Source organism: Hypanus sabinus, chromosome 2, assembly GCF_030144855.1.
Source record: "Hypanus sabinus isolate sHypSab1 chromosome 2, sHypSab1.hap1, whole genome shotgun sequence".
Taxonomy (NCBI): domain Eukaryota; kingdom Metazoa; phylum Chordata; class Chondrichthyes; order Myliobatiformes; family Dasyatidae; genus Hypanus; species Hypanus sabinus.
Genome location: NC_082707.1, coordinates 82012502 through 82034597, shown reverse-complemented (window position 1 = coordinate 82034597; position 22096 = coordinate 82012502).

Below are 22096 nucleotides of genomic sequence, written 5' to 3'. Positions count from 1 at the left end.
CTCTTTCTGCAGCTAAATTATAACTTCAGGTGCTCTGATTGATTGAAAAGATAAATGGATGGCACCATTCAAAACTGCTTTTGGCATAGTGCCAATTAATTCCAGTTCTAGTAAACATGAGCAAGCTTTTTTATATTGTTCTGATTGTCCCGAGTCTCTGAGTTTACCACTGGGAGAGGGGAGCTGAATTTAGAAGCGTAAATGATGAAGCTAGTTCACGTCCATCTCAACAGACAGTGAATTAAAACCCCTGAAACAGAAGCTGCTTAATGCAACAGTGTAACATAATCCTTAAAATAAATTAGAGTCATTGTCAGCATGAATCAGTCTGCTCATCTGGAAGGTAGGCTAAATCGTGTTAGAATGAATTAGAAGTTACTTTGCTTCCCGAGGTTCACTATGCTTGGATTAAGAATTGTGGCAGCTGAACAATCATGCTGGTATCCAGAATAATTGTCAGAATAGTGTTCAAATCCAGCCACAGTGGTTCAGGAATTTAATTATCTAAATCTGTGATTAATGGTGATCATGCATCTACTAATCTGCCATAAACCCGCCTGGCACACAATTGCTATTTAAAGAAAGGAACCTAACACTCTTACATGGTGATTGATGTTCGTCTCCCCTCTCATTGTGGTGACACATCTCTGTCCCTTCATAATGAGAGGTGGAGGGAGGGAGAGAGAGAGAGAGAGAGAGAGAGAGAGATTCGGCATGTCGAATTGTCAGGTAAATAAAAGTTTTTCTCGGATTACAGATCATGGTCTCCCCTTTGGGGCTTTGTTACTGCTTGCTTGGTGGGTGATGGGTGCTGATGTTTTCTGCTGAATAATTGGGGGAGGGTTGATACTTTGCTGCTGCTTGTGTGTGAGGGGGAGCTGGGGGGGCTTTGGGGTTCTAACATTTTCTGTCATTCATTCTTTGGGGTTCTCTTCTGTTTTTGTGGATGTCTGTGAAGAGTAAGGATTTCAGGTTGTATACTGTATAGATTCTCTGATACCAAGTAGAACCATTGAACTACAGAACTCCAGACCCTCAAGAAGTGGTCCACCAATTTATCAGATGTAATAAACATACCGTTAAATGCTGTGGGAGTGCCTGCACTTTAGTAGTGGTCTGTGAAGATAGTGCGCCAATTATTTACTGGCAATAAAAAGAAAATTGGAATTAGACCAAGACTGAAAGAAATTGCAGAGTTGAGATGCGGTTCAGTCCATCCTGCAAAACGGGCTCTCCTCCATCTACCCTGTCTTCACTTCCTTCTGTCTTGAGAAAGCAGCTTACATCATTAAGAACCCTTCCCAGCCCAGTAATTTCCTCTTCTACTCGTCCCATCAAGCTGAAGGTACAAAAGTTTGACAGCACCTACTACCAGTCATAAGGACATTTTCTCTCCTGCTGTTGCCAGATTCTTATACACCAAAGATAAATTCATGATATTGTGGCGACCCACTTCCTAGCATACTCGAACCGGCTCACAATTAGCCAGCAGGCAGGCACAAAGGCCAGGTCCGCAGCAAAGGGAAAAAGCCTGCGGGGGTTTGTGAGTACGTGTCTCTTGGAACATCCGCGCCCGGGGAGGACGGGATGAGGGAGGCTTTAAAGCAAGGCTGTGAAGTTTAAATAAAATTATCTTTGACTGCAGTTTACCGACTCCGCGTCGTTATTTTAGCGCTGCGTGTAGCACACCGCTACAATATCCCAATTTATCTTGTTGTGGCATTTGCACTTTATTTATTTACTCACTGTCCACTTTCATTGTAAATTTAATACTATATTATGCATTCTGTTTTCTTTTGCTATGAATTGAATGTGTTTCTGTATCAGATCATCTGACCAAATGGCATGAAAATTGAAAGCTTTTCATAGTATATCAGAGCATGTGACAAAAATGAAGTATCCATATATTCCAAATACTGGGCTTGCCAATTTCAAATATATCTCCATCGAAGGATTCAAACAACAATTAAAATCTCCACCCATTATCAACATATATTCATTTAGATTAGGAAGGGAAGTAAATAAACATTTAAAAAATTAAGGGCAGTCAAAGTTTGGAGCATAAATATTAACTAGAACAACTTTCCGATTAAAAAGTGAGCCAGTTATCAACAAAAATCTACCCTGTGGGTCAGAAATAATTTCATGATGTGTAAACAATATTGAGGGGTCTATAAAAATAGACACACCCCTAATTTTAGTGGTACAATTCGAGTGAAATTGTTGACCCTTCCAGAACCTAAAAAAACGTTGATTATCCTCCCTCCTGATATGGGTCTCCTGTGCAAAGATAATATTAGCGTTCAGTCTATGGAATACTTTAAATATTTTTTTACGTTTAATCGGATGATTTAAACCATTAGTATTCCAGGAGATAAAGTTAACAGATTTATCCATCATGCTAATATTAGTTGTGTGTATCATAAAAGGTTAAAAAGACACATAACCCACAATTCAGGAAGGAGGAAAATTGATTCAGGAGCAACCGGAGAACATGACACCTCAACAATATTAATAATTTAAAGTTGGCCCATAAACTAAAAGCAAAAAAATAAAGAGCAAAAGCGTGAAAAAAGATCCCTACCCCCTCCCCCCACCCTTCGAAAAAAAGCCAAGCGGCAGGCGCATAATCTAATACTAACATTACCCCTATTTCAAGATGGCAGCTCTATAAAAAGATTAAAAGAAAACTATATAACACCCAGATTAGGATATAGAGTTGCAAAAAGAAAATATATATCAATCAGAATAATAAAAAAACTAATATAATAAAACAATCATTAATAAAAAAAGTATAAACATCAAAATTTGAAAGTGTAATATATCTTTAAAAAAAAAATCCCGTGTTCAAATACAAGATGACGTTTCAAAAGCAAAGACTTATGGGAAGAAGAAATGCCATTTTGAAAAAGCCATATTACTAAATACAAATGTGAGTTCAGCAATCTGTTAAAAGACAAAATAGGATTAAAAAAAAGGGATGTAATAAACAGTGCAATATGTATAAAAAAAAGACCAAAAATCCAAAACATTCATCCCATTTCTAAGTACAGGCAAACAAATAAATGCTTACAAAAAACAGAATCTTACGGGAAAAAGAAACGACATCTTAAAAAAAAAGTAAATCATTATTGCAAAATATAAACGTATATAACTGAAACAGAAAGAAAAGAAAAAGAAGATATTATAAAAATTAAAAGGAACATCTATAAACAATGATGATAGTAAAAAAAAACCAGACCCGTAGATCAAAATAAGAAGTTATAACCCAGCTTCATAGGTTAAAACTTAAAGTAAAAAGATATCCTCTCTCCGAAAAATCTTCCACATAACACATAGTTCGAGTTGCACTAGAAGATCGAAATTCTTCAGCAAATTTCTTCGCTTCTGCCGGAGTGTTAAAAATTTGCTGACTGTTGTCGTTCAGCGTAATTCTAAGCTTCGCTGGATACATTAAAGCTTGTTTAAGTCCAATCGAGTAAATCTCTGCCATCACTGGTTTAAAAGCGATTCTGGCTCTCATCACCTCGTAGGAATAATCCTCAACAATTTGAAATTTGTAGGTATTGTAAGAAATCATACCTTTTTTACGAGCTAATCGAATTAAAAGCTCTTTCTCACGAGGATAATGAAGGCAAACAATCACCGCTCGTGGTTTATCAGTCGTAGACGAAAACCTCGCAACTCTGTGAGCACGGTCAATAACAGGTTTAGTTTGCAAACCTTCATCACTGAAAATTTCCCACAGTAATTTAGAGAAAAATTCAGTTAAATCACCGGACTCAACTCTTTCGGGAAACCCGATAATTCGCAAATTCTGTCTGCGAGATCGATTTTCGAGATCAGTAATTTTAAACTTATACTGATCTACAGTTTTAAGAGTCGATTGTACCTTCTTATCCAATACTTCAATTGTACGTACTTTTTCAACAATTAATTTTTCAAGAGTTGCCAACTTATCTTCATGCCGCTGAATATCCGATGCCTGCGACTGAAGCTTAGTATCAAGCGATCTAACAACTCCTTCAAGTTCAGACATTTTCGTGGTAAGCTTGTTTTCCAAACTTGCCATTTTACTTTCCAGCTTGTTTTCCAAACTTGCCATTTTACTTTCCAGCTTGCTTTCCAAACTTGTTTAGTGTCCAGAAGATTAGAAATTGCATCGATAGATAAAGGCTCCTTAGACGATTTCTTACTTGTAGCCATTTTAAGTTCGACAGAGTTAGATCAAATATAGTTTTAGGGAAAAAAAAAGTCAATCGAAAATATCAACTCATTTGATTAAATTCGAAAAGATTTGATTAAAGGGTGATTATAGTTAAAAAAGTAAAGAGCGCCTAAAAGGCAGATGTTTACGTCGCCATCTTGAAACTCCACCCCAATTTCAAATATATCTCATGCATGAAGAATAAAGCTGAGCCATATAATCTTGCCTTTGGGTGGTGGGGTATGGGAAGTGCTAATTATAGACATTTGTAGGTTTCCAAGAAACAACAAAAACAAGCAATTGGCACCCTCTGTATAACTCTTGAAGAACGTCTCCTGCATACTGTCTTCTGGACACTGGAGCCTCTGGACTCTGAGTTGGATCCTGGGCTTCGTGACAGAAAGCCGACCATCAGTCTGTGTTGGCAGAACATCTCTGGGTCTATTACTTTGAGCTCCAGGGCTACGTTCTCAGCCCACTGTTGTTTATGCTGCTGATGCAGGACAGCACTACTAGATCTGGTTCAAACCGAATCATCAGGTTTGCTGTTGTCACAACAGCGATGAGACGGCAGTGACAAGAGTTCGAGTGGCTGGTAGAATGATGCAAGCATTACTTGAGACATAACATGAATAAGACCAAAGAGATAATTGTGGACCTTAGGAAGGTGCCGGCTGACCACTTCTCACTGGACATACATGGCTCGTCCGTGGAAAGAGTTAGGAGCATCAGGTTTCTGGGAGTGCACATAATTGGTGATCCCAGCTGGCTCTTCAGCACCACCTGTTTGGTCAAGAAAGCACAGCAGAATCTTCAATTCCTGAAGAAACTGAGACAAGTGAGACCCCTTCCCCACTCTAACCAATTTTTTACAGGAGAACCATCAAAAGTTGAATGGCGATAAACTTGAACTTGAACTTTCAAAGCATCGGCTCCCATCATAACGTTAATTGTTGTAACTCTAATTCTGTGCATGCTATTCCAGGTCAGAGGCATCACTTTTGAACTTGGAGAATGGAATAGAGGACCAGGGACTGTAGTTGATCTAGACACTTTTATTCCCTTGACCCAAAGGTGCACAGCTATGGTCATTCACAGAGAGGTCAAAGGCCATACAGAAGTTGATTGCCAAAATTCCACTAAGGCTGGTGACATCACTGAAGCTAGAATTAACTGACTCTGTTTGTTACTTAAAGGGCCTGCTCAGTCCTCAGTTGTGCCCAAACATTTTTTTGTCCTTGGAGATCAATCGTAACTAAAACTGACCAGCTGGTGGCACAATGGCATCAGCACCGGACTCCGGACTCCAGAGTTCGAATCCAAGTCGGGCCACTCCCGAGCACACTTTCCATCCGTGTCAGGTTGAGTGCCGAGCTTGCCACTTGGCCTTTTTAAAAAATACAAGAGTCGAGTCAGGAACGTTCATATTGTGACCCAGTTAATCTGAAAGGAGACCAACCCTGACACCACGTGCCGGACAAGAGTGGCTGACTGTCTGTGACATGCTTAAAAAAAACTAAAACTGAGAGTTTTCTGCTCAACTCAGTTAATGATATCAGGCCTTTTCACTTCACCCTCTTTCCCACCACAACTCACTTGTTCAGTGATGCACCCCACCCTTCCAAGTTTTGATCTAACAGTCACAAACCAGTTATCTTGGCAAGGGGCCCTTTGCCATCACAAATATAAAGCAACCTACCAATTAATTACCAGCTGTTTTGCACTGATACACTTAGTCTAAATATACCCTTATTTTATGTTTAAGAAATAGTTGATAACAAGAATTCTGTTCTTGATTAAGGTTTTCACATAAAGAAACACCAAGCATAATATTCAGATGGCAGGCAGAGAATAATCGCATCAGGACAAAGAAACACTATTTAATAACTAATAAATATTGTGGCTCTGGACAATAAAATGAAGAAACCATGCATTAGGTTTAGGAGACGAGTTTGTCCCTTAGTGGACAACTTGGACTGGGAAGGACCATTTGAGCTAAAGGGCTTGACTATGTGCTGTATGACTATGACTACGTCAATACAGTGAAAGCAAAACATTTAAATATATGTGAGCAATATAGTGATGCAGCTAGTACAGATTTTGCCTCAAAGTTTTAGCAACCCAGGTTCAATTTTGACCCCCAGCAATGTTCTCCTTGTGACTGCATTGGTCGCTCTGTTTGCCTCCCACAGCCCAAAGATATGTGAAAGTTGATAGGTTAAATAGCCACTCTAAACTGGCTCAGATATATAGGTGAGTGAGGGAACCTGGGTGGGAGTTGCTGAGAATGAAGGTAGAATAAAATAAGTTAGTGTAGGATTGATGATGTAATATAAATGTAAGGAAGGACAAGCCACTGACTGGGTACAACTGCAGACAGAGCAAAGAGTTAAGTTGTACCTCAGAGGCAAAATTCATAAGGGCGAAGAATGCAGGACTGAAGGTGCTGTATTTATACGCACGTAGCATTTGGAATAAGGTGGACAAACTCCTGGCGCACTTAGAGTTTGGTTGGTATGACATTGAGAACATCACTGAGTTATAGCTGAAAGAAGGTCATAGATAGGAGTTTAACTTCAAAAGATATACTTTTGTATTGAAAGGACTAGCAGGAAGGTATAGGCGGTGGTGTGGCTTTGATGGTAAGAGATAGAATTACATCTTTAGAAGGAGGTGACATAGGTTCAGAGAATGTTGAATCTTTGTGGGTGTAGTTAAGAAACTGCAAGGGTAAAAAACTATTAAGGAAATCATATATAAGCCTCCAAATAGTAGTCAAGATGTGGGGTTGAGATTGCAAAGGGAGCTGGAAAAGGCATGAAATAAGGGTAATGTCGCAATTATAATGCAGGACTTCAATATGCAAAGAGATTGGGAAAATCAGGTAGGTGTTGGATCACAAGAGAGGCAATTTGTTGAATGCCTAGAGCAGCTTGTGCTTGAGCTTACTAGGAGAAAGGTTATCTTAGATTGGTTAATATGTCAGCTTAACATAAAGGAACACTTAGGAAGCAGTGATCATAAATGATGATTGAATTCATACTGCAATTTGAGAGGGAGAAGAATAAGTGACATGTATCAGTATTGCGATAGAATGCAGGGAATTATAGAGGCATGAGAGAAGAGTGGGTTGGAGGGAAATATTGGCTGTGATGACAGCAGAACAGAGGTTGCTGAAATTTCTGGGAATAGTTTACAAGGTACAGGATAGATACGTCCCACAGAAATTGTTCTCAAATGACAGGGCTAGGCAACTGTGGCTGACAAGGGAAGTTAAGGTCTGGTCATATAAGGTAGTAAAAATTAGTGGGAAGTTGGATGATTGGCAAGCTTTTAAAATCCAACAAAAGGCAACTAAAAAAGCTATAAGACAGGGAAAGATTAAATATGGGGCCGAACTAGCTGATAATATAAAGCAGGATACTAAAAGTTATATAAAGAATAAAAGAGCAGTGAGAGTTGATACTGGACCACTGGAAAATGATACTGGTGAGGTAGTAATGGGGGAAAAAGAAATTACAGATGAACTTAATAAGTACTTTTGTTTCAGTCTTTACTGTGGAAGACACCAGCTGAATGCCAGAGGTCTGTGAATGCCAGGGAGCAGGAGTGAGTGCCATTCCGATTACAAAGGAAAAATTGCTGGGCAAACTCAAAGGTCTTAAGGTGAATAAGTCACCTGGACCAGATAGACTACTATCCAGAGTCCTGAAAGAGGCTGCTGAAGTGATAATGGACACATTGGTCATGAACTTTCAAGAAACACATGATTCTGGGATGGTCCCGGAGTAATGAAAAATTTCAAATGTCACTCCACTCTTTAAGAAGGGAGGAAGGCAAAAGAGAGAAAATTACAGGACAGTTAGCCTCCGCTCAGTGTTTGGGAAATGTTGGAGTCCATTATTAAGCATGAGGTTTTGGGATACTTGGAGACTAATGATAGAATAACTCAAAGGCAGCATGGTTTTTGAAAAAGGAAGTCTTGCCTGACAAACTGTTGGAATTCTTTGAGGAAGTAGCAAGCAGAGTAGAGCTGCTTAATAAGATAAAATCCTGTGGTGCAACAGGAAATATACCAGTACGGGGAGAGGAATGGCTGACAGGCAGGAAGCAGTGAGTGGGTTATAAAGGGGGCCTTTTCTGGTTGGCTGCCAGTGACTAGTGGTGTTTCTCAGGGGTTAGTATTGGGACTGCTACTTATCACATTGTCACTTAGTAGAATTGATGGCTTTATAGCAAAGTTTGCAGATGATACGAAGATAGGTAGTGGGTAGCCAGTGCTGCAGAAGTAATGTGATTGCAGCTGAACTAAGACAAATTGGAAGAATGGTCAAAAAAGCGGCAGATGGAATACAGTGCTGGAAAATGTATGATAATGCATTTTGGTAAAAGGAACAATAGTGCAGACTATTACCTAAATGGGGAGATGGTTCGAACATCAGAGCTGCAAAGGGACTTAGGAGCCCTTGTGTAAGACTCCCAGAAGGTTAATTCACAGGTTACGTCAGTGGTAAAGAAGGCAAATGTAATGATGGCATTTATTTCAAATGGAATGGAATATATAAGCTAAGAGATAATGCTGAAACTTTATGAGACTCTAGTCAGGCTGCACTTGGAGTATTGTCAACAGTTTTGGGCCCCTTATCTCAGAAAGGATGTTTTGTCATTGGAGTGAGTCCAGAGAAATTTCATGAGGATGATTCTGGGAATAAAGGGTTAACATTTGAGGAGTGTTTGGCAGCTTTGGGCCTGTCCTCTCTGGAATTTAGAAGAATGCATGGGGATCTAATTGGAACCTACTGAATGCTGGAAGGACTGGATAGGGTGCATGTGGAGAGGATGTTTCCTGTGGTGGGGATATCTAGAACTAGAGAGCAAAGCCTCAAAGTTGAGAGATGATCTTTAGAACAGCAGCAAGGATGATTTTTTTTTATATAGGCAAAGAGTAGTGAATCTGTGGAATACTCCGCCAAGGACTGTGGTGGAGGTCATGTCCGTGGGTATATTCAAAACAGAAGCTGAGAGATTCTGATTGGTCAGGCCATCAAGGGATATGGTGAGAGGGCGGGTGCATGGAGTTGAACGGGATCAGCCATAGTGAAGTGGTGGAGTGGATTCAATGAGCTGAGTGGCCTAATTCTGCTCCAATGTTTTATGGCCTTTTGGTCTTATGATGATGCGTGCTTGATGGTTAAAGTAACTCAATGAACAAGAAGACCTTTTTCCATGATGTATCTCGCCATGATCTCATTCAATAGCTATAACTAAAGTCAGACCCAAAGCAAATACAAGGCTAATATTGGAAGGAGAGATGCATTGATTAAGAGTTCCATAACATTTTGATCGAGTATTTGTACTTATAATGATCGTAAAACAGTTAATACTAGCTATCATTAACCTAAACTGAGAACTGTATCTCTGCTGGTATCTGTGTATGTTTAATATTTTTCAATGTATGTTTTCAATATTTAAACATTGAAATCCAAATACCTAAAGACCTTTATTATCACAATCTCTGCTCCATTCTTCAAAGGTTCTCTTCAGTTGCACGAGTAACCTAAGTAGATTCTTTTGCCATTCAATGTCACAGAACCAGCAAACAGTAAATCATAGGACAGAATTAGGTCATTCAGCACATTGAATCTGTTCTGCCATTTCATCATGGCTGATCCATTTTCCTCTCAATCCAATTCTCCTGCCCTCTCTCCTAACCTTTCATGCCTGACTAATTAAGAACCTATCAGCCTCCACCTTAAATATACCTAATGACTTGTCCTCCATAACCACCTGTGGCAATAAATTCCACAGATTCACCACCTTCTGGCTAAAGAAATTCCTCTTCATCTCTGTTCTAAATGGACGTTCCTCTATTTCGAGGCTGTGCCCTTTGGTCCTAGACTCCTAGACCATAGGAAACATCCTCCTCACAAGCACTCTATCTATTCCTTTCAATATTTAATGAGATCCCTCCTCATTTTTCTAAATTCCAGCAAGTACAGGCCCAGAGCCATCAATTATTCCTCATATGGTTAGCCTTTCATTCCTGGAATCATTCTTGTGAACCTCCTCTGAACCCTCTCCAATGTCAGCACATCCTTTCTTATATAATGGGCAGAAAACTGCTCACAATACTACATTTGAGGCCTCACCACTGTCTTATAAAGCCTCAGCATTACATCCTAGATTCTAGACTTCTTGAAATGATTGTTAACATTGCATTTGTTTTCCTCATCACTAACTTAACCTGCAAATTAACTTTTGGAGAATACAACCTGCACTACTACAAATCTTTGTATCATCCGCAAACTTGGCCACATAACCATCTATTCTGTCATCCAAATCATTGATATATAATGTAAAAGGAAACAGTCCCCACACTGATTCTTGCGGAACCTCACTGTTCACTGGCAGCTAATTCAAAAAGGCTCCCTTTATTCCCACTCTTCGCTTCCTGTCAATTGGCTAATTCTTTATCCTTGTTAGTATCATTTTTCTAAGACCTTGTGCTCTTATCTTGCTTCACAGCTTTATGTGTGGCATCTTGTCAAAGGCCATCTGAAAATCCAAGTACAAAACATCCACCAATTCTCCTTTATCTATCCTGCTTGTTATTTTCTCAAGTAATATCAACAGATTTGTCAGGCAAAATTTTCCCAGAAGAAAGCCATGCTGACTTTGCCCTATTTTATCAATTGTCTCCAAGTACCCCCAAAGCACATCCTTAACAATGGACCAACATCTTCCCAACCACTGAGGTCTGGCTAACTGGCCTATAATTTCCTTTTTTTGGCCTTCCACTCTTCTTGAAGAATGGAGTGACATTTTCAGTTTTCCAGTCCTTCAGAATCATGCCAGAATCCAATGATTCTTGAAAGAACATTACTAGTGTCTTCCCAATCTCTTCAGTTACCTCTTTCGGAACCCTGGGTTGTACTCCATCTGATCCACGTGACATATCTACCTTCAGAACTTTCAGTTTCACAAACACCTTCTCACTCGTAATAACAACTACACTCACTTCTGCCCCCTGACACTCTCAAACTTCTAGTGTACTGCTAGTGTCTTCCATAATGAACACTGATGCAAAATTCTTATTCCGTTTGTCTGCCATTTCCTTGTCTCCCATTACTACGTCTCCAGCATCATTTTCCAGCAGTCCAGTATCTAGTCTGACCTCTTTTTTTTACTCTTCATATATCTGAAAAAAACTTCTGGTATCCTCTGATATTATCAGATAGTTTACATTCATATATAATCTTTTACCCCTTATTGTTTTTTTAGTTGCTTTCTGTTGGTTTTTAAAATGTTCCCAAGCCTCTATCTTGCCAATAATTTTTGCTCTATTACATGCCCTCTCCTTTGCTTTTATGCTGTCCTTAACTTACATTGTCAGGCATGGTTGTGTCATCTTCCCTTTAAAATTCTTCATCTTCAGGATCTATCTATCCTGTGCTTTCCAAATTTCTCCCAGAAGCTCTAGCTATTGCTTTTCTAACATCATCCCTGCCAGCGTCCCCTTCCAATCACTTTGGCCAGCTCCTCTCTCATACTCTGTAATTCTTTTCACTCCACTGTAGTCTTGATACATCTGACTTTAGCTTCTCCTTCTCAGGTTGCAGTGGAACAGTTTTTATTGCCACAATTCAAAAAATTGGAAGACTTATCTTATTCAGACTAATGGAATTGCTGAAAACAATTAGAAATTGGCAGTGAACAATTGATTTATTTTACACATTTAGTCTTTGAGATAACTGAGAAATGCACCTCATCAAGGAAGGTACCTTTGCCTGAGATGTCGTCTATACATGTGTACATTATGTCTCTACAGGATTGTTGACCATATTTGTTTCAGCAAAAATGCATGTACTTAATATTATATGATTGTTGTCACTTTAAAATTAGAATTATGATTACCTTCATTGCAGATTTTAAAAATAAAACTTCAAGCAAGCAAATTGGGTTCTATGCATTGTATATTTGAAAAGCAGATCAGTGGGTACCCACATGTTCTCCTTTGCGGTCTTGATCATCTCTCCCATTACTAAATCCTTCCTGCACCATCTCCATGCCTCGTGCTTTCTAAGACATGTCAACCCAAACCCAAGATCTTTGGATTTTTGTTGATGTGACTGCAATAGAAGCACTTCTGTCAATGTCATCCATTTTGAAGTTAGAAGCTTTGTTTCCCTGTGGACATATTTGAAATTAAAGAACACACCACATAATGTCAACTCACATAATCTAAAACAACTAATCTTCAAAGCATTTTTTCTTTAAAGTAAGACATTAGAAACAAATAGAGCAGAATTAAATTGCCTGTGATATATCAATATGTAAATAAAGAAATATACTTGAAGAAATATTCTTGTTTATAGAAATAGAAAATGATATTCCAATCACTGACAGTTCTTTGCTGAAAAGGTTTCACGGATCCAAGTTAATAAAGTTGGACATATTTTTCCTACAAAATGGCATCTGCTGAATTTTTGTTTTTCTTAAAAGGTCAAATTTTGTCAGTTGTGGGGAGCTACATGAGTAGAATAATTTTCCTGCTCTGTTTCAAAGATATACTGCTCATTGTAAAACATTTAACACTTATTCTCCAGGTATACACATGACCTTACCAATTTTAATAACTATTTGGCATTCATCCACTCGATTGCAAAGATGCTGACACATTTAAATACCTTGGGACTTTTTATAGTTCTGGTTATATAAATGCAAGTTGTCAAGTTGTTGTTGCTGCAGTTACATTGATTTATGACACAACCTTTTATTGCAATATACGATCCCCAAAATCATCAAATCGTTCATGATTCAGACATTCTGTACTTTGCAAGATAAAGTTAAACAAAATCTTTACCAAAATGGATTTTGTAGGCATCTTTACAGAGAAGAAATTGAGCTGAAACTTTTTTATTGAAGGACCAGAATATGATCAGCTGAACATTGGCAAGCATTTAAAATCAACAAGGAGGATGGTGTGCTCTATAGATAAATGCTCAAACAGCACACCAAAGGTGTCTAAAGAGTCTACAAGCATTGGGAAAGTTCAGTGAGGAAAAATAGCCACAGACATAGATTTTAAAGGGAGCATGCGCCCAGTGGCCTCTTTATTAAGTACCGCCTATACCTAATAAAGTGGCTACTGAATGTATGTTTGTAGTCTTCTGCTGCAGTGGTCCATCCACTTCAGGCTTCGACATGTTGTGCATTCAGGAATACTTTTATGCACACTGCAGTTGTAACGTGGTTATTTGAGTTTCTGTCACCTTCCTGTCAGTTTGAACTAGTCTGCCCATTATTCTCTGAATTCTCTCATTAACAGGATGTTTTTGCCAACACAACTGCCACTCACTGGCCATTTTATTTTTTGCTATTGTTTTCCATGCCATTCTCTGTAAGCTCTACTGACTGTTGTGCATGAGAATCCCAGAAGATCAATGGTTTCTGAGATACTCAAACCATCGGTCCAGCACCAACAATCATTCCATGGTTAACATGAGGAGATGCTGCCTGGCCTGCTGTGTTCCACCAGCATTTTGTGTGTGTTGTTTCAAATTCCATGGTTAAAGTCATTTTGATCACACTTCCCCATTCGGATGTTTGGTGTGAACAACAACTGAACTTCTTGACCATGTCTGCATGACATTATGCATTAAATTGCTGTCATATAATTAGCTGAATAGATATTTGCATTAATGAGCAGGTGTATACTGAGCGTTCACTGAGAATAGGACTGAAGAGCTTACAGAGGCAAAGTATGATTGAAACATGAAGGCAATTGAAGCTGAATATGAAGCTCATGTGTTTCTTGAATGGGCATATAGGAATAAGTTTGACAGTCTGTTGTATCAATGATTAAATATATATATTGCTGCTCAGTAAAATGGAATCATTATGCCATTTCTTCCTGCCTTGTTCATTACAAAACAAGCTCCAACTTATGCAGAGACTTTTTTTTTAAAAAGGGAAAGACAAAAAGTTTTCTAAAAGTGGAAAAGAATAACATGAGATAATCACATTCTAGTCTGGAGTTCTTGCAAGATAGCGGATGTATGAAGTTAAATTTGGGTCAAGGTTCATTCAGCGACAAGTCATTGTCTGTGGTGAACAAAATATTTGAAAGTGAATTTTCAAGAGAAGCAGAATTATGTGGTAGAACTGGAATGAGAGGTTAGTGGTCTTGGTAATGGATAGCATCGACTGATGTTCAGTTGAATGGAAATTCATATGGAAGATAGATAGTTTAATAATTAACATTCAATAGTCTGATTCCCAGGATAGATCCTGCTGGATCTGTGATTTTAAATCAGTCAATGAAGCCATGACAGATGCTTCAAATCAATTAATTGTTCAGTTTATACTTCCCCCATTCCTTCCAAGAAAGTTTTATCTAGTAACATTAATCTCAGCTGGATTTATCAATAGTTTGAGAACTTTGAAGTTATCCTTGCCAATTATATTTTATGTGATTTTCAGAGTTCAATGACACAATATGGTTTTTGCAAGCTTACAGTGGCTGTGAACTGCAAGGTTATAAAGCAGAGTTAAAATAAACTCTTGTAGTCTCCCCTCTACTTGTGAAGTTAACAAGAAATTTATTCCAAAAATTTAGCTTTTTGTATTTCAAATCTGAGTAAACACAACAGTAAAACAACAGAAAATAATACTGAAAATATTTAGCAGGTCAGGCCATATCCATGGAAAGAGAAACCAAGTTCAATGTTTCAGGTCAAGGGCCTTCTGTCAGATTTGGAACAGAAAGAAAAAAATGTTCTTTCCAAGTTTACTTTGGAAACTAGTCTTTTTTCACTTTTTGAGTTTTTACTTTCTTGGTGAAGCCTGATGAACAGTTTGCAACACGAAATGTAACCTACTTCTCAGATGTTACAGTTCTCATGAATATTTATTGCATTTTCTGTTTTTGTTTCATATTTCCAGCATGTGCAGTTTTGTGTCATTCTCAATGGTAAACACACTGACGGTACTCAGCCTAGTCGGGCAATGCAAATAAGATTCACAATAGCTTGAACACTTCCTTCTATTCTCATTTCAGCATTACTGTGGATGTTATTCCATTCACTTTAGTTTCTTAATATTTGGTCAAGATGAGTAATTTATTCAGCATACATTAACAACACTCACGACATGCATTCATGATGGAAAACCCAAGGACCACCCTTATTCACCAAATGGCCAACAGCAATTAAATATAGCTTAGATCTTGAACAACAATAAACTTCTTGTTCTAATAGTGTAAAGGAGTCAGAGGATTTAGTGAGAAATCAGAAATAATGAAGACTAAGGGGCCATTTGTTCTGTTGCAGTCTAACTTCCAAGCATTTGTCAACAAGTATACAGCAATGGGTAAGGAATTGGAAATGTTGCTCTATTTTCCATCAGAGTATATGCAGTGATGGTGTGAAGTTGGGGGAAGTAGCTATACAGAGATGTTGGTATCAGGATACATAATAAAACAGCCTCTTTGACCATTTGCAGTTGCACAAGACATTCCTGCTGCAAACCCATTGTCATTAATTTACCAACCAGTGGATATTCATTATGCTGTTGTTTCAGAGCAGAAACACAAAAGCCAGGTTTGTGATAGGTGAACGCCAACCAGTACTTTGATTAGAGACAGTCCAATATTGTCCATTGATTCATTGAATCAATGAAGTCACTTAGAGATGGTTCACCATGGTCAGAGGTGGAGACCTGCGCGAGGAAGATATTAAAGTGCCATCCTGTACTGGCAGGAGGAGGCTTACACTCTCGGCTCCTTTTCTCACCCTCTGTTGAGAAGGCTAGCCAGCGGCAATAGCTGTAAACAGAGAGTAGCAAGCAGAGAGCACTATGTGGCATACTGCATGCACTAGCTACAAGCACTACTACACTACTGCACTAGACACTTCACACACCCTGTGAGCAAATACTCCACCCACACATGTTTAGAGATAACAGCATGGGAAGAAGCCCTCCAGCCTACTGAATATATGCCATTTACACTAATATTAATCCAGCTTTGTAAAACCCTCCCTATATACTGACCTCCATGTCTTCGGGATCTGGATGGAAACCAGAGCTCCTTGAAAGATAACCATGAAGACAGGGAGAAAATGCAGGCAGAGAGCACCCAAGGTCAGGTTGAACCTGAGCCTCTGCTGCTCTGAGGCAGTGTCTTTATTTGCTGTATCACTGCACTGAATATTGGCAACCATCATGAACTATCTTCAGGGAGTTAAATCCCTTATTGTGAATATCTCAAGATATTCTCTTGGAGTTCTTAAGACAAGGTGAGTGCAGAAAGGAGTCAGTAATCCAGGGAAATACAAGAGAATTTACCGCTTTCAGTTCTTTTTCAAGAGAGGCATTACAGATGGAGTCATAGAAAAGTACAGCACAGAAACAGGTCACTTGGCCCATCTAGTCTATGCTGAACCATTTAAACTGCCTACTCCCATTGATTTGCACCAGGATCATAGCCATCCATACCCTTAACATCCATCTACCTTTCCAAACTTGTCTTAAGTGTTGAAATCCAGCTCACATGCATCACTTGTGCTGGCAGCTTCATACTCTCACAACGCTCTGAGTGAAGAGGTTTTGTCTCGTGTTCCCCTTAAACTTTTTAACTTTCGCCCTTAATGTACAACCAGCAGTCCCACCCACCCTCAGTGGAAAACAAGGCTGCTTGCATTTACCTTATTTATAACCCTCATAATTTTATTTACCTCTATCAAACCTCCTCTCAACCTTCTACACTCCAAGGAATAAAGTCTTAACTGATTCAATCTTTCCTTACAGCTCAAGTCCTCTAGACCTAGCAACGTTCTTGTAATGAGTACAAACAGCAGCTGATACTCCTGTGTCTGACTTTAAAAGATATATTAATATACAATATATAGCAGCTAGCTATGTAAAATGTCTACTGCAAGAGTACAAGCATTAGTTATTAATGGTGAATGAGAAATACTTGAGAGAATAGTACAAAAGGCAACATGGGGCAGTGGTTAAAAGTTGAAACAAGTTAAGCTTGTATCTTTGTAGCCCTCTGTACCTCTCACTAAACTTAGATACTGTTCTATTCATGTTAAATGTGAATGCAAGACTTTCAGAATACAGGGGGAACTATTTTGAAGAATAAAATTAATTGTATTCCCAGTACAGATGAAGCTGGAATGATAAGGCCATGCACTGAAATTAGTTCCAGGATTAATTCTGTTTCCGGATGGAAAATGAAATGTGATAAGAATAGCCAACCTACACTCCATCTGGCAGAGAAAGCGGGATCTCCCAGTGGCTACCCATCTCAATTCCACCTCCCATTCTCATTCCAACGTGTCAGTCCATAGCCTCCTCTACTGCTGTGATGTAGCCAAACTGAGGTTGGAAGAGCAACACCTTATATTCAATCTGGGTAGCCTCCAACCTGATGGCATGAACATTGATTTCTCGAACTTCCAGTAATTGCTAACCCACCTTTCCTTCACCATTCCCATTTCTGTTTCCCTCTCTTGCTTTATCTCCTTACCTGCCCATCACCTCCCTCTGGTGTTCCTTGTCCATCCCTTTTTTCCTTAGACTTCAGTCCTCTCCTATCAGATTCCCCTTCCTCTAGCCCTTTATCTTTTTCACCAAATTCCCAACTTTACTTCACCTCCTTCCTTCTCCTGGTTTCATCTATCACCTGCCACCTTTTACTTCTTCTTCTGCTCACCCCACTTTTTTACTTTGACTTCTCAATCTTTCCAGTCCTGATGAAGGGTCTCAGCCCAAAAGTTGACTGTTTACTCTTTTCTATAGATGCTGCCTGGCCTGCTGAATTCCTCCAGCATTTTGTGTGTGTTGCTTTGATTCAAGTGCCTGATGGCTGAGGGATAATACCCATTCCTGAACCTGGTTGTGCAAGTCCTGAGGCTCCTGTACTTCCTTCCTCATGGCAACAATGAGAGGAGAGAATGTCCTAGATGGTGGGGATTTTTCATGGTGGATACTGCTTTCCTGTGACAATGTTCCTTATAGATGTGCTCAATTGTAGGGAGAGTTTTACATGTGATGGACTGGGCCGTATGCATTAAATTTTGTCAGCTTTTTCCATTCAATGGCATTGGTATTTCCATATCACACCGTGATGCAACCAGTCAATATAATCTCCATCACAAAGCTACAGATGTTTGTCCAAGTTTTAGATGACATGGGAATCTTCACAAACTTCAAAGAAAAAAAGTTTCATGTGCAACTGCAAACCAACCACAAGAGAAACAGCACAGCTTGATGCTAATACCTTTATGCTGCTTCATGCACAGAAACAGAGAAAGTGAGAGCAGGGTTAGACCATTGAACCCACCCTCACCCCAAGCCTGCTCTGCCATTCAATAGGCTTGAGGCCATTTAGACAAATTCCTATTCCAGCTTTCTTCCCATTTCTTTTGATGCTTCTAACACAAAAATGATCTAACTCCTTCTTGACTATATTTAATGATCTAGTTTCAATAACCTTCCATTGTAGAGAATTCCATAGACCTACTAGTCTCAGGGGAATAAATTTCTCCTCATTTTAGCCTAAAATAGTTTCGTCTTGGGCTATGCCTTGGTCCTGGACTCTGCTCTGTCAGTTGGAACAGACTTCTTGTAGCTGATCTCTCCAATCATGCAAGCATTCTGAAGGTATCTATTGGGTCCATTCCTACTCTTCTGAACTCCTATGAAAATAAGCCTGATTAACCTAAATCCATTTTATATATGAGCTCTGCCATTCCAATAATTAATTGTAGTATTTTATTTAATTGTAATTAATTGTCATGCATTTATTATCAACTCTGTTTTTATTTCCCTTCCAAATTTCCCTATTCTCTTAAAATAATGTACCTTTTCTTCCTTTCACTTATACTGTATTAACCCAGAGTTTTTTTTAATACTATTTGTAGAAAGTTTTGATACTGACATATATAAAACTCTAGGGCACTCAGTGATCAAATGCTCTTGCTGTTACAGTACAAAAAGATCATTAAGAACCTGGCAGAAATCCAGCAGTGAGAAGCTAAATGGCCCTTCAGAATTCTAACTCCACAAATCAGTTAACCAGAGGACTTCTCTGCACCAGTTACACTCAGATATATGTCTGTACTGAAGTATTGAGAATTCGAAAGTGGAAAACTCACCCCTTTGGATAGTTATGTAAAACAGCGTTACCTAAATAAAAAGGGGGCCTATAGCCATTTTCAGGCCAGGACTACAAATTGGTTAGGGATACTTGTGACAGGCTGTTGCTCCCTTGCCAGTAACATTTAGTAAAGGGTAGGAATTAAATAATTGATTCTTGACAGTGTTTTTGTGGAGCCGGGAAGAGAAACAGCTTCTTTGGGCTCTCTATGCATTCTGAAGTGTCGCTGCTTGCTCAGGGTTCAATCTCTTATCTAATTGTCCATTACCTTCCTCAACTATTCCTGAGGGCCACTGGCAGCGAGCAAGCTGCTTGTGCCAGAGCTTCTGCACCCATTTGCCAACTACCTGAATGAATTTCTAGGCCGCAAGGGTTTTGCAAAGGACTGGGCCATAAATCATAACAGTACCAAGTGAATGCTTTCTGCTGAAGTCATTTTTTCAATCGTTTCCTTGTCAAATGATTCAGTACTTGATGAGTTAAGCTGGGAAAATCATCATAATTTGGAAAATATCCACGAAAAGATCATTTTCACAGCGAGCATGTGCAATGTTCAATCAGTCACCTTGTGGGAGAACAATTAAATAGGAAAAAGAATGTAGGGATTTTAATTACCACACAAATTAGAAAAAATTAGGCAGCAGTATTTCTTGCCTTAATTTGGCTTTGGGGGCTTCTGGGCAAGGTTTATGGTAAATCTTTGATTAATTGAGACTCAGCAGGAAGGTATTTGAAAAGAAAAGCACATTTTAAATTACACTTCAGAGCAATTTTGTCCTTCAGCTAGTAAAAGTGTGGCCCAAACTCATGCAAACACTGTGAATTAATGCTCAGAGATTATCATGTATTTGAATAAATAAGATATATCAATATTTAAAGCACCACTTTTTCTCAATATGCAATTTTCCTCAATTAAGGCACATTTCTACTAAATTTATGCATTAATATGACTTACTAATTGTATTTACTTTGATCTTAAGTAACCCTTGATAACTCAGGTAAATATTCACACTGTTGCACTTGTTTTTTTTAAATTTATTGATATACAGCAAGGAGTAGACCCTTCTGGCCCTTTGAGTCACCCCACCGAGCAATCTCCCAATTTAACACTAGCTTAATCACAGGACAATTTACAATGACCAATTAATCTATCAAACGGTACACTTCTGAACTGTGGGAGGAAACCAGAAAGCCCAGAGGGAACCCATGTGGTCACGGGGAGAATGTACAGACTCCTTGTATTCAACTGTGGGAAATGAACCTGAGTCACCTGTACTGGAAGGTGTTGTGCAAACCACTATGCTACCGTTTTGTCCAAGTCTGCATTGATACGTAGCAACAGCATACTGGGAGTTTACTAAAGTTGTTATAGGTCTTACTTAGAACATAAAAGCATAGAACATAGAAAACGTACCGCACAACACAGACCCTTTGGTCCATAATGCTGTGACGAACATATACTAACTTTAGAAATTACCTAGGGTTACTATAGCCCTCTATTTTTCTAAGATCCGTGTACTTATCCAAGAGTCTCTTACAAGACCCTATTGTATCTGCTTCCAACACTGTTGCTGGTAGCCCATTGCATGCACTCAGCACTCTCTGCATAAAAAACTTACCCCTAACATCTCCTCTGTACCTACTTCCAAGCACCTTAAAACTGTGTCCTCTCGTGCTAGCCATTTCAGTCCTGGGAAAAAGCCTCTGACTATCCACATGATCAATGCCTCTCATCATCTTATACACCTTACTTGTGCCCTGGAAACAGGTTATTCAACAATGGTGATACCTGTGCTCAATCTAGTTCTCAAAAGGTCTTTACTGTGTTGCATTACACAATCTGGTTGAAGGTGGGAATTCCAATCAAACAGTACCTTTTCCTGAGCTGAAGTAGCTAGGTTAGCCAATCCTGGAATCAGCTGTGGGATCATTCTGGTATGATGACTCACTGCTGGTAAAATCCAATGATCAATATAATTAACTCTATAAGATGGAGTCATAGAAACATAGAAAATGCCTACAGCTCACTGAATTCACACCAGCCATCTACACTAATCACAAATGATTACTCTCTCATTCTCAGCAAGTCCACCCAGGTTCTGCAACTTACTACACATTAGGGGAAATTTAGAGGCCAATTAATCTGCACATCTTTGGCAATTGGAAGGAAATGGAAATTACATAGTCATAGGGAGAATGTGCAAACCTCATAAGGGTAACTGTGACACTGCAGCTCTATAAGCTACCTGATTCCATACTTTCTGTTGTCCAGATACAAACTGGGACACTGACTTATGACAAGCCCCTTGTTGCTTAGCAGCACTCTTGCCTTGCCTCCTGAGTTCAAGCTTACAAGAGAATGGGCATTACACAAATGGATATTATAACGATATTGATGTGCTTGCCTATACATTGCATTGGAACATCATAAAGTAGGGGATTTTCTTTACCCATAATAAGCAAGGTTATGCTGAATAACTCAATTCAATTTTGTGACAAATGACTTTGTTCCCAAAAGCATAAATGTAATTAAATATTTATATTACTTTATTCGCGTAGGGAGAATCAAACCACCTTAAAAATGAAACCTGTAGAAAGTAATGATTTCCTTTGCTTGAGATTAATCCACCTTTACTTGTTGCATTTAACACATTGAGCATTATGCCAGTAAAATACCTTGTATTAGATTTTACTTCACAGTTCTGCATCCTGCTTCTTTCCTT